Here is a 14,583-nt window from a genome sequence, read left to right as displayed (position 1 = left end):
ACTTGATGGATGAAAATCCGCATGATCTATAAAATTCGCTCAAAGAGCGATATGAACAGCAAAAGACAGTCATACTGTCTGAAGCACAACACGAGTGGTCCAACATTCGCCTCTATGACTTTAAGTCCATTGGAGAATATAACCATTATGTTCACAAGATCTGTTGTAGGTTGCTATTTTGTGACAAAGCTCCCAAAGATGCGAAGAAAATTGAAAAAACTTTATCTACAATACTTCCTGCCCATAGGGTATTGCAACAACAATACCATGCTACGAACTACTAGCACTATTCTAAATTAATTCACACTTTACTTCAAACCGAAAAGCACGATGAACTTCTTTTGAAGAATCATCACCAACGCCCTATAGGAATTGCCCCCTTACCTAAAGTTAACTCTAATATTCAGAATACCGAGAATTTTGATAGCAACAAACGCCGCCAAAAAACTTCAAAGACAAGAAGAATCGCAACAAGAAGTAGAAATTTCATAGAACAACAAGGGGAAGAGTATTTTCAAGAACAACAAAGATAAATCTGATATTTGTCATAAATGTGGTTGTTACAGCCACACAACTAAGAAATACCGCAACCCAAAATACTTGGTTGATCCCTACCTTAAGTCCATTGGACAAAGTCGACCAACTCAAGAAGAAAGATTTGAAGCTCATTTCAATCTTTAACCTGACACCACCAGGATAGCAAGTTGTTCCCAAAGCGTTCATTTAGAACCGAACAACAACATCACTCTGCAGCAGCAAGAAGACCTTGAGAGCACGAACAACATGCTCGTGAAATTTGCTTCGAACGAATTATTTGGAGACCTCAATTAGGCTCCCAATTAATTTGATATTGTTATATCTATGCTATATAGTATTGTAATTTGTTGTTATCATCTTATACTATATTGTATATTCTAATAATGTATCCGCATATTGATACTCAATAAAGTTGTGTGTATTCTACATATTTATGAAATATGCTTAGTGGATAGTTGTACCGCTAACTCTATACTAAGGGGGACTAAATATTCCCAAACTCTTCAAAAGAGTAAAGGAAATATCTTGACCATTGCAGGACACGATGCTATGACTGTTGGCTCTGCTCATGCCATAATCACTCTCCCTACTGGTACTTAAATTACAATTGACGATGCACTATTGTATCCTGATTTAATACGTAACCTACTAAGTTATAGAGATATTCATCAAAATGATTTCCATATCGAAACCATGATGACAACAAAGAGAAATATCTCCTCATTACAAAAAATAACGAAAATGCCAAACAAATATTAGAGAAAATTCCCTCTTTATCTTCAGGATTGTATTATACATACATCAAACCCGTACCATATATTGCGTATAAGGTCATATTTTAGAATGTTGACACATTCCAAACATGGCATGATCGCATTGGTCATCCTAGTATCGGGATGATGCGAAAAATTATCAGCAATTCAATTGGTCATGTCATGAATACTAGCAAATTCTCACAATCTTCAGATTTTATGTGCATTACATGTGCCATAGGGAAATTGAGTTTAAGACCCTATTATCTTAAAATCCGAGCTGAACCACTCAATTTTCCTGAACATATTCAAGACGATATATGTGGTCCTATCCAACTATTAACTTGACCGTTCAGGTACTTCATGATTCTCATTGACGCGTCCACGATGGTCACATGTGTGTCTTTTGTCCACACGAAACCATGTTTTTGCTAAAATAATTGCTCAAATTATTAAATTACGAGCAACTTATCCTTAACATAGGATACAATCCATTCGAATGGACAATACGGCTAAATTCACCTCACGTGCCTTCAATGATTATTGTTTGGCCCTAGAAATTCAAGTCCAGCACTCAGTACCATACGTCCATACTTAAAATGGTTTGGCCGAATATCTCATCAAGAGAGTCAAGCTCGTTGCATGACCATTATTACATAATTACAACCTATCAACTTCATGTTAGGGTCATATAGTCTTATACGCTGCTAACTTAATTCAAGTGCAACCAACTGCATATCACACAACCTCCTTGTTGCATTTAGTACGTGAAAATCCTTCTAGCATTTCTCATCTACGAAAGTTCGGTTGCGTTGTATATGTACCGATCTCACCACCGCAGCGTACATCAATAGACCCACATAGAAAATTGGGAATTTACGTAGGGTATAACTCTCCGTCAATCATAAAATACCTCGAGCCCCACATAGGGGACCTATTTACAGCCTGGTACGCTAATTGCATATTTGATGATGAGCATTTTCCAGTATTAGGGGGAGATTTCAAGTACCAGAAAGAATACAAAGAAATCAATTGGAATACCACAGACATTTCCTCCTTAGATCCACGTACTCAGGAATTTGAACTCCAAGTTCAAATAATCATAAATTTGCAAAATATTGCAAATAACCTGCCAGATGCATTTACTTATAACAAAGGTGTCATTAAATCCTGTATTCCTGTTAGGAATGTGCCAGAAAGAGTGGAGATACCAAACAAAACTACTCAACTTCCAAATCAAAATAAGAGGGTGAGAAGTACAGCCACAAAGGATAAAAAGTTTTCTGCAAGCTACTGCGAAAACAGAGGAATCTCTCCTCTAAAATAGTAAATGCAAATCAACATCAAATTGAACGACACTCAATGCCTATGATATTATACATCCAGTGGATGTTCAATATTCACATCTCAGCTCAATTGTGCATATAAATAGTATTGTTGGGACATCGGAACACCCAGACTCTATCGTAATGGGAAATCACGATGAGTCAGAAACAGTGATGAAATTTCTATCAATTACATTGATCCAGGAGAGACTACAATTATCAACACATACTTCTCCTCAAAGATTGAAACAACCTTCTCGATGATCTAGATCCCAAGACCATGGCAGAGTGTTGTAAGCGCTCGGACTGGACAAAAGGAAAGGATGCAATCTAGGTAGAATTGTGCTTGCTCTCCAAAAGAGAGATATTCACATTAGTAATATATACTCCTCATAACATTTTCGTTGTGGAATATAAGTGGGTTTTCGTTCACAAACGGAATGAAAACAACAAGGTGGTGAGATATAAAGTGAGGCTTATAGCATAAGGGTTCACGCAGAGACTTGATATTGATTTCAATGAGACTTATTCTCCAGTAATAAATGGAATCATGTTCTGATATCTAATTCTATTGATGGTTCAAAATCATCTATCTATACAGTTGATGGATATAGTGACCGCATATCTATATATGGGTCACTTGATTCGGACATATATATGAAAGTCCTCGAAGGACTAGACATTCTGAATCTAAACGCAAACCGTAACATGTATTGTGTAAAGCTTAAAAAATCAATATATGGCTTAAAGCAGTCGAGAAGAATGTGGTACAACTGACGAAAAGAGTTCCTTTTACAAAAAGGGTACTCTAGCAGTGATGATTGCCCATGTGTTTTTCGCAAAGATGTCCTCAAGAGGATTCTATATTATCTCTGTCTATATTGATGATCTGAATATCATCGGAAATACCGAAGATATAGATGAAACACACAATCATCTAAAGACATAATTTGAAATGAAGGATTCGGGTAAAACCAAATTTTTCTTAGGTATACAACTCAAGCATCTTCCTTCAAGAATTCCAGTACATCAAGCCGCATATACCCAGAAAATATTAGAGAACTTCAATATGGACAAATCATATCCATTCAAGACTCTCATGATTGTTCGATCTTTTGATATGGAGAAAGATCTATTTAAATCATGGGAGTAAGGAGAAGAGATACTGAGATCTAATGTTCCTTATCTTAGTACTATTAGAGCGCTTGTGTATCTTACAAATTGTAGTAGGCCTGATATCGCATTTGCAGTGAACTTACTAGCTAGGCATAGCGCTGCTTCAACTAAACACCATTAGGTGGGAGTTAAAAATATCTTTCGATATCTCCAATGCACTATATGTCTTGTCATTTCTTTCAAAGAAAACAAGATATGAATATGATTGAATACACTGATGTTGGCTATTTATCATATCCCCATAATGCCATATCATAGACATGCTTCGTGTTCTTACACAGTGGAATAGTCATTTCATGTAAGTCTTTAAAACAGACTATAGTAGCTACATCCACAAATTATTCTGAAACAATTGTATTATATGAAACATTGCGTGAATATGTATGGCTTCGCAGAATGATCAACCACATACAATATTCATACGGTATTAGTTCTATTGAATCACCAGTAATTATCTATAAAGATAAAAAGCATACATTGCTTAAATGCAAAGAGGTTACATAAAAAGCAATATAACCAAACATATTGCCCCTAAAATATTCTATCCTCGTGAATCACAAAATAATAGGAAAATAGAAATATTGCAAATTAAATCAGATAATCTCGCTGATTTATTCACTAAGTCCTTACCAACTTTTACAATCCAAAAATATATTTATAGAATTGGTATGCGACGACTACGAGATTTGCAAGATTTAGAGGGAGTTGATCCCCAAATAATAACATGTTCATATTATATTATACTATTTTTTATGAGTTTTTCTATATGATTTCTCATATAAGATTTTTAATGAAGCAATATCTATTTTATTCCTTCTATTTTTTCAAGTGGTTTTTAGAGGTTTTAATATGATCCAAAGATCATAATTATTGCTCTCTAAGCTCACCAATGAGGTTTTTCCTCCTAGATTTCTCATATGAGCTTACAATGAGACAATAACCGATATATATCATATATTTTCTCCTTAGATTTCTTTATTGGATTTTAAAGGAGTTTTAATAGCATATTAATATATTATTTTCTCTTCATATTTTTTCTCATAGAGTTTTAGAGGAGTTTTCAATAATAAATTTATATTATAAATAATTGATCAAGAGATAGTGTTACGAACAAACATTCCAGAGAAACAAACATGTGATCAAGCAGCATCACTATCTGTCATCTGCAGTTGCCAATCAAAGGGGCACCTGTTAGGGTGGTAGTTGCACCCGAATAGACATGTATATCCCTTAGACATGTATATATATGTAAATATTATTCATAAATACAATACGAAGTTTCACTCGTTGAATCTCCATTGTCTCGACTACTCTAATTTTAATAAATTTCAAGTTTGTTAACGACTTAAGCGCTAGCGTCAGCACCAATCCTAATCCCTAACAATTTGTGCTGACCTGAACCTGTCATGTGGGTGATGTGTAGGGATGACAATGGTGTTAATCCCCATCGGAGAATGCTTTCATATCCTTGCCTTCATTTAGCTATCCACAGAAGTTTTTTCTTATTTCTATTCTCGCGGAGAATTTTGTGGGATCGGATCCCTGATGAGTATGTAAAATTGAATCATATTTGATTATTTCTATATATTAATAATATATTTGTAGTATAAATAAGTAATTTATTGATATATACGAGAGTAATTAATATAATATATGTTAAATATCGTAGGTTAGAAAAAAAAATAAGTAATTTATTATTTTCGCTACGTGATGTAATATATAAAAAATATCAGAAATACAGCAGAAAGTGAGCGTCTTTCCATCCCCATATAAATTCGTAGGGATTTAATTTTCCTATATCTATTTCTTAATTGGGGAATTCTCCATGGATTACAAGAACGGAGCCCCAGTGGTACCTCTAGTGACGTGGTGGCAACATCCCGCGCGGGCCCCGCCGCCGCAATAAAATATTTTAGGAGCCGGGATAAATTATTTTTGAGACGACGGAAAGGCCAAGCTTCTCCGCCTCTTTTTCACGAGGACGAAAGCTATACCTTCGTCGATGTGGGTCCCATTTGCCATGTAGGCCCACAGGTCGGCCTCGACTGGGAGGAAAAGGGCGAACATGTGCGTCAATTTGCCACGTCCTAGCTCATGTGCACCTGCGTAGCAGTCGAGGCGACGATTGAGCCACGTAGCCCGCAGTACCGTGGACGTGGGCCCCATGAGGGCGAGGAGACGTCAATGACTTGGTGCCAGCTCAGGCACCTAGCTAGCTTATCCTGACTTAGGAGGCGGATGGGTGATCCCACGTGGGGCGGTTGCATTCGACCAAGGTGCCACATTGCTTCGCGTACTCCTCCTTGGTCCCCAAGAATAAACTCCCATTTCCTGCAGGGTGCTGCTAGTGTGATGTTTCGAGACTTATTTAGTATAGCTTCATCTTATCTAAATTTTCTACGAGAAATTATTTTATAATTAAAAATGATTATTTAAAATAAATTATATAAAATAAATGATTCTGTAAAGAAAATGAATTAGAAAAAAAATGATTTTTTCAGTTCTTAGTATTTAGTTTAATTTAGAGAATCACTCTCATAAGATCGCTCTGACAGTTAAAAATTGCAAACTTCCGTTTAGTAGAGCCACCACTGATTTCACTCTAGAACCTAGTCTGAGAGCTCTGGCAAACAGATCCTTCCTCATCCATCGATAATTTATCAATGATTTATCAGGTGTCATCTAAATGTTTTCATTCATAAAATGATATATTTTCTCACGAGGAGATACTATGATTTTATAGACTATTTCAACCAAAAGATGTTCATCAATATCACAGTTTAATATGATAATTATCACAGTTTAATATGATAATTTGGCATCATTTGATTACTATAGTTTTATATGTTGGTTTCATGCTATATATATGTCTCTAACCTGCAACTGATTAGTGCTCCCCTTCGTCTCTTCTTCTCGTCTATGGTTGTCCACCACACATAACATCCTACCTCCAGCTACGACATATTAAACCGTGTATCATGTTCACAAAAAGTGCCATTGTTTTCCAATGCTCGATGGCACCATATTACCTTGTTGCACCTCTTGCACTACCTTCTTGTGTTCACAACCTTGATTCGATGGAAGTTGGTGAGCAGTGTTTTTTTATAGTACTTAAGATATTATATTAAAATCGAAAGTGGTACATCCAGAAAACAAGGCACTCTCACATAGCGTGTAGAAGAGCCAAATTTTTAGTGAAGAAGAGCCAAATTTGGCTATCTTAAAGTCAAGAAAATCCTTCCTTTGCACAAATTCGAACCAAGGACTACTTACTTTGCACAAATTCAAGTAAAGGACAAGTGTTAATATTAGCATGACAGGAATTTGATCCAAGTTTATTTTAACCCCACAGACAGGTATAAAAAAAAGGCACATCAACACAAAAATATAAAAAAAATCATAGGACAAAGTCAAGGCATCAAGGGAAAAATTCCGACACCAACAAACCAAATGCATGCACCCCCGGGCATCCACATTTCTAGTGTCGTCTGAGCCATTGATATTGCAAATTATAACTTATGAATTTTCGGCACATGATCCGTTTGCTCTTACAATCATGGAAGAGAAGTATGCAAATCCCTTTAATGATGGACGCTGTACAACTTCTCCAGTGTTAACCTCGTCTCAAGGGCAAACATGATTAAACGAATCCTAACTTGGGCCCCGTGATTGGATTAAGGTCCTCCAAGAATTGTGTTCTCAATTCAATGTCTTCTCTGCTTAGGGCATAGCTGAATCTTCTCTCCACATCCTTCTCAAGATTTCCAGGGCTGGTTTTCAAGTACCTAGTTGAAGATAAGGTTAGCTATTTCTTTTTTTTTTTTGCGAAGAACCGGGAATGTCATTTAAACAAAAGTAGTAGAATTACAGTCATTTGCAAGGAGCTCAGAAACACAAGGAGGCGCGTGTAGGTGCGAAACCGCAGACCCCGCACTCCTTTTTGCTAATTGAGCAAGCTCATGAGCTACCCTATTACACTCCCTGTTCACCTTCCTTATGAGTATCCCCCAAAGAGAATTCAGTAGGTCTTTGATTTCCCTGTAAACCAAACCCATATGAGATCGATTCAATGAGGAATTCGAAAGTCCCTGAATCACTGCAGCACAGTCTGATTCGAAGATAACCGGCTGGCTGATCCAGTCCACTAGTAATTTTGCTCCCTCTAGTGCTGCAAGAATTTCAGCTTCAGTAGCGCTGGCACATGCAGGAAGTATACTCCATGCAGCAATTAAAACCTGTCCTCGACAGCTTCTGATAATAATACCACATGTTGATGCTCCTGATACTGAATCAAAGCTGGCATCGCAGTTTAATTTTACCCACCCTTGTGGAGGAGCTGACCAGCATTTCCTCAGGCCAACATCCAAAACCGTGTGAGATCCAGTAACCAGGTTTTTTCCTTTGTCAATGCATTCCTGTAGACGCACGCCGAGCAGAGATTGAACATAACTACGCAGGAACGCCACTGAAGCGCCAATTGTGGCCTCACCTTTACCATAAATGATATCATTTCTTAGATGCCATGCTCTCCACAAAAGCATGAGAGTTTGCGTGCACATTTCATTGTTTAAATTGTCCAACAGCAAAGGTAACCAATTTGGGCCTGTATACCTTAACTCAATTTCATCTGGCAAACTCCAATGTTGGCGTAATGCTTCCCTCAAGGCCCTGGACTTTGTGCATAGAACAACAGCGTGGAAACCATCCTCCTCACCATTGCCGCAGATTTCGCAGGTAGCCATAGGGCACAACGATCGTCGGTATCGGCCTTTTTGAGTTGCAAGTCCTTCTCTCGCAAGTCTCCATGCAAAAATTCTCACTTTTGTCGGCACATTTGCTTTCCAAATACTCTCCCAAATCTTCTGTTCACCATCTCCATGAATGCTGGTGGCTTCAGGTGCCGGGAACTGCTCACGCAATGCCAATTTGTATGCACTTCTGACCGTGAAAATGCCATTACGTTCGTAATGCCAAGCTTGGAAATCTTCATAGCATGTGTTCGGTAGTTTCAACTGTAGAATCTCATAAGCATCATGAGGCAGGAACAAACTTCGAATGGTGACTGCATCCCAGTTCCTAGTCCTTGGCAATATGAGCTGTGACACTCGTCGTACACGCTGGCTATTCGGTTGAGATGTGATTTTGAGTGCACCATTTCTTGGAAGCCAGTTGTCTCTCCATATATGAACTTTTTCCCCTGTAGCAACCCGCCAAATGAGACCTTTCTTCAATAGCTCCAGTCCATGTACCACGCCTGACCAAGAAGGAGAACCTCCCGCAGGGAACACCGTATCATGTAATGGTCCATTAGGAAAATACCTTGCTTTCAACAATCGTGCACACAGACTGTTCGGATTTTGGATGAGCCTCCACGCCTGACGGGCAAGGAGCGCCTGGTTAAAGAGTTTGAAATCTCGGAAGCCCAAGCCTCCATGCATCTTGGGCATAATTAACTTGCCCCATCCAATCCAATGTAACTTACGTTGATTCTGTTCGTCACCCCACCAGAAATTTCTCACCAGCTGCATCAAATTCTCACACAGTGTTGAGGAGAGTTTAAAAACTCCCATTATGTAAGTTGGAAGAGCTTGCATGACAGATTTTATAAGGACCTCTTTACCTCCGCTAGACAAATACTTTTCTGCCCAATTAGTAAGCCTTTTGTTAAACTTGTCTCTGATTGATTGGAATCTATCATTCTTCATCCGTCCCTGTGGTGTGGGCAAGCCAAGGTATTTCTCCTCGAAACCTCCCTGTTGAACTGTCAACACTTCTTTTACTTCTTTCTGGACCACATCAGTACAAGCATTGCCGAACATGATAGAGCACTTTGCATTACTAAGTAGCTGGCCTGTACTTCTTTCGAACTTAAGAATAGCATTCTTAACTACCAAAGCTTGTTCCTGGTTAGCCTTAAAAAACAATAGACTGCCGTCGGCAAACAAAAGATGTGATACACCTGGTGCTCCTTGACAGATCCGAAGCTCCTGTAAATGTCCCGAGAGAGTTTCATGCTGCAATATCCTCGATAAGCCATCTGCCACGAACAGAAATAGATACGGCGATAAAGGATCTCCCTGCCGGAGCCCCCTGGAAGGAGAGAAAGGCGCCAAAAGGTGCCCATTGAGACAAACCGAATAGCGAACAGTGGTTACACATGTTAAAATCCACTGAACCCATTGTCGATGAAAGCCCAGCCTCAAAAGAATCTCCTCCAGGAAGCTCCAATCAACACGATCATAAGCTTTCGCCAAATCCAACTTGTATGCACAGAATTCCCCTTGTGCCCCTTTATTTTTCTGCAAGGTATGGATACACTCGAATGCAATAAGTGCATTGTCAGTTATCATCCTTCCCGGAATGAAGGCGCTCTGTGTCGGGCATATGAAGTCTTGCATAAGAGGCCTCATCCGGTTTACCATGCACTTGGAGATGACTTTATATATCACATTACACAAACTTCTAGGCCTAAAGTCCTTTAGCTCCTCTGGATCATTCTTCTTTGGGATAAGGACTATAAAGGTATCATTTACACCCTCCGGCATGATGCCATCATCAAAGAATTTCCGAACTGCACAGATAACATCCTGCTTCAAAACTTCCCAATTCCGTTGGAAAAACCTCGCCGGGAACCCATCCGGTCCAGGCGCTTTAAGTGGTCCGATTTGGAAAAGGGCATCCCCAATCTCCTGCTCAGAGAAGTTCCTACAAAGAGCTTCATTCATATCAGGCGTTATAACTCTGTCAAACAATTCTATGACCTGAACCGGTTCGACATTTACATCCCTTGAATACAACTTTTGAAAAAAACCCGTGGCCAAAGCCTCCAGTTCCACATCCTTGTCGATCCACCTGCCAACTGAGTTCTTCAGCTTTTGAATTTTATTTTTCTTTGATCTGTAGACAGCCTTGCGATGAAAAAAACTAGTATTTCGATCTCCTTCGCGCAGCCATGAAATCCGAGACCGTTGTAGCCACATCATTTCCTCTTTATAGAGAAGCTCATCCATCTCCCATTGTAGCTTTTTAATTTCCCCGCTATTTCCATCGCTTGCAGTCCGTTGAAGCTGCTCAATCCGTTTTCGATGGTCTTCCAGTTTTCTGGATATAGAACCAATTTTCTCTCTGCTCCAAGTATGCAGTGCTGACATGGTAGCAGAGAGCTTAGTAACCACGTCACCCAGATGCTGGACAGGTTGCGTGTGTAGCCATGCAGTCTTTATCTCCTCTGATAGTTCCTCCTCACGCTCCCAAAAGGTCTCATATCTCTTCGGCCTCGGTCCCCTGTGATTTTCAGGAGGTGAAACTAGAGACAAAAGGATCGGGCAATGGTCAGATCGGGATGAGACTAGATGCCGTAGCCTCGCTTCCGGGAAAAGATCCATCCAAGTCGGTGTAGCAACCCCCCTGTCTAACCGTACACGAATATTCCGGTCCCCCTCTTGCTTATTGTTGTAGGTCCAAGGCAGCCCTACGAAACCAACGTCTTGCAAGTCACAATGTGATAGTACCTCTCGGAAGTCCATCATTTGTCTCTCCGAACGTCGTGTGCGGGAGAAGTGTTCCCCTTGCCACATAACTTCGTTAAAGTCCCCAATCATTAACCACGGTTCCGTCGACCGGTCTTTGATTCTTCGCAATAAAGTCCACATGTTGTGTCTATGCTGAGGTTTAGGTTCACCGTACACAAAGGTACCCCTCCAACTTTGGCCATCCTGATCGTCCCGAATGCGAACATCAATGTGGTGATTGCTAAAAGACAGCAGTTCCACGTGCATGCATTCTTCCCAAAACAAGGCCAAACCACCTCCTTTACCTTCACCTTTAACCGCAAAACATTCTTTCAAACCCAATCTCCATCTCAGCCTTCGAACATACTCGCTATTCTGCCTTGTCTCCGACAGGAAAATGAGTTTAGGGCTGTGCATTCTCGTCAGGGTGACGAGCTCCTGAACTGTCCGGGGCTGCCCCAGGCCCCGGCAGTTCCAGCTTAAGAGATCCATTAGGCCCGGCGGCGCTCCTCGAAGGAGCCCGCCGAAAAAACCAAAACATTTGAAGTGTTGTTTCCTCCCTTTACCTTCTTCTGACGTTTATTGTCACGGGTCATTGCATTACTAGCCTCTGTTTCCGGCATCCCAAGAGGTTTTTCATTTGTGTCATCTGTAAACATCACATTGCCTTCATCCATATGGTCCCTCTCTGTGATCATCAGAGTGTTGTGCTGTTTTGGCAAGACATCCTCAGCCTCTAGTGGTAGCCTCCTTTTGCTCTTAAACGATTGAACACTCTGCTTTGGAGGGCTAGCAGATGTGTTTTTCATATCGTCAGCACCCCGTTCTTTATTAGTAGCCGGTTGCTCACTATTTGATTGTCTTGTATCTGAAGAATGGACTGCACCAGTCCCTTGAGTTTTTGTCCAGGATCCCCAAGACCTTGAGGAATCTTTACTGTCAACAAAATTTTCAGCCGACTGGCTAAAGCTTTGGATCTTCTTCTTTTTTTCTTCCGGAGCTCGCAGCTTGATGTCATATGGTAATTTGCCAAAATCATTCCTCGGGGCCGGACTAGAGCACTCTATTTCCGTGTGACCTATTAACCCACAGGAAAAGCAAAAGAGCGGAAGTTTCTCATACTGAAGCTCGTACCATTGCAGTGGGCAGTGCTTTTTAATTTTCAAGAGTATACCCCGACGAAGCGGTTTGTTGATATCAATTGCAATTCGAGCACGCAAGAAAGGGCCGCTGGCTTTTCCATCTTCATCCACGTCCAATTTGGTAGTTTCTCCAACAAGACTTGCTACCCTGTAACCTTTAGTATCATTCATCCAGCCAAAAGGGAGATTTTGGATTCGTACCCAAATAGGCATCTTCTCAAAACGGATATCTGAAGGCCTTAACTCTTCATTATACTCCTGAAGGAGTACTGCATGTTTACCAACCATCCACGGTGTTCCTTGTAATGCCTTTTCTTTATCAGCAGCACAAGTAAACTCAGCAATGAATAGATTTTCGTCTTTCGTCCCCACAGAACGTGCCTTGAGACCATATGGATTACCCCAAGCGGGTCTCATAGCTCTCATGATCGTGGAAATATGCAAGGTAGATGGTGAGAGGACTTTACCAATCAGAGGCCATGTTGTTACCGAAGTGTTTCCCAATTCTTCGTCATCACTAAAATCGACAACCTCTGTTTCTTCTGATGTCAAATTCAGATGGCCAAAAAGTTCAGCGACATTAGCAGTACAGCTCCTAGTATCTTCATGTTGGCCAGACTTTTCTTTGGCGGAAGAAAAAGCACCTCCCTTGGACGAAGCCATAGCAGGCACCGCGATGAAGGGCGAACAGCAAGGGATGCTGCGTGACTCAATACACACACAAACCTAGTTCCAACCACAGAGAAATCCAAGCGGAAACTTCAAGAAACTCCAGAGGTGATATTTTTTTCCCCAAAGAAAGATCAGAGTTCTTGAGGTTTGAGGCAAGGATCAGGAGAATAGCTTTGCGTTTCGAAGGAAACTCAGAGCTATAAGGACTAATCCAACCCTAGGGAACAAACAGAGTTGCCCCTAGTTGGAAGATTGAAGCCACAAGGGCAGGAAAACCTCAGTCGCCTTCTAAAGCGCCCGCGAGCACTGTAGCAGTCGCTAGAGAGGTCAGAGCTTCTGAGGGAGAAGATTCTTGCTATAAGGTTAGCTATTTCGTCCTCGATTGATGAACAATTGAGTAAATGAGCACATGATTCATACTTTCTTAGTGAGACACTGATACAATGAAGAATATTCAAAACTGGATGAACCAATTCTTCTTAACAAGACAAATCCTAGTTGAGCAATTTGTTGTGTGCTTTATACGGAACAATGAAGCATCCAAATTGCAAGTTCATTCCACACACCCACATAGGCCGATTGAGCAAGCTAAATTGCAGGAACATTTTGGCGATATCGTGAGCATGAATTGAATCCCAAGCTAGCACACATTCATACAGTAACAGTATTCGCACCTGATGTGGAGGTCGGTGACGTCGAGGCAGAGGCGCGCATGTTAGAGCGGCATCTCGGCCACCCAGACGGCAGGGTCCTCGCGGGACTGCGTGAACCCGATGCTGCGCAGCCACGCCTCGATGCACGGTAGGCTGTGCGTGTATAGCGACTTCTTCTTCTCCGGCAGCTCCTCCAGCCACTACGCGTCCGACGGCAGCGCCACGACCCTCGCCCCCTCCGACGCCGACCCAGCGCGCGGGATGCCGGGGCCGCGACTCTACTTGGGCGAGCGGAGGGGAAGGGAGGGGAGACTAGGACCAGGGCATGGAGCGAGCTCGAGAGGGCCATGGACTTGGTCGCTACACGCTGGGCTATGTGTTCTTTTCCTCTTTCAGGCTATGTTTGGAAGCCCACGACCCCGCCGTGTTCCCGGCCTTTTCCCTGAGGAAGAAGCCCGCGCGGAGAATTTTCACGGGCCAACAAACCAGCTCATTTACAAGCCCGCTTCATCGGGTCTTTTGTCCGACCCACTCGTTTTTCATGGGTAAGCGTGCCCCAACTAGACAGGTCTCGGGGCAGCGCTCCCGTCTCACTCGCTCGAGTCGTCCCGTCGTCTCCGATGCTCGCGAGCAAGACCACCGCTGCCGCTGCCATCTCCACCTCTACGGCCATCGCCTCCACCTCTGTCATCACCTCCGAGCCACTACGATGCCTCCACCTCCGCATCTCCCTCTCCGGCGACAATGTGAATTTGCTCTCCATCTCCATCTGCTACCCCTGTGAACCTCTCCGATGGCTGTCACTCCCTCTTTCA

General features: G+C 41.5%; 1 long non-coding RNA gene across 1 annotated transcript; it reads right to left on the bottom strand.

Annotated features, from left to right (window-relative positions):
* Positions 1-7,265: 7,265 nt before the first annotated feature.
* Positions 7,266-14,168, bottom strand: LOC133885076 (uncharacterized). The gene is made up of 2 exons (XR_009903186.1): positions 13,790-14,168; positions 7,266-7,575 (listed from the first exon to the last, which is right to left on the bottom strand). It is a non-coding gene; the product is annotated as an uncharacterized LOC133885076 (long non-coding RNA).
* Between the last annotated feature and the right edge of the window lie 415 nt (positions 14,169-14,583).

Source organism: Phragmites australis, chromosome 11 (genome assembly GCF_958298935.1).
Source record: "Phragmites australis chromosome 11, lpPhrAust1.1, whole genome shotgun sequence".
NCBI classification, from domain to species: Eukaryota; Viridiplantae; Streptophyta; class Magnoliopsida; order Poales; family Poaceae; genus Phragmites; species Phragmites australis.
The sequence above is the reverse complement of the archived record's forward strand: the minus strand, read 5'-3'. Positions and strand labels throughout refer to the sequence as shown.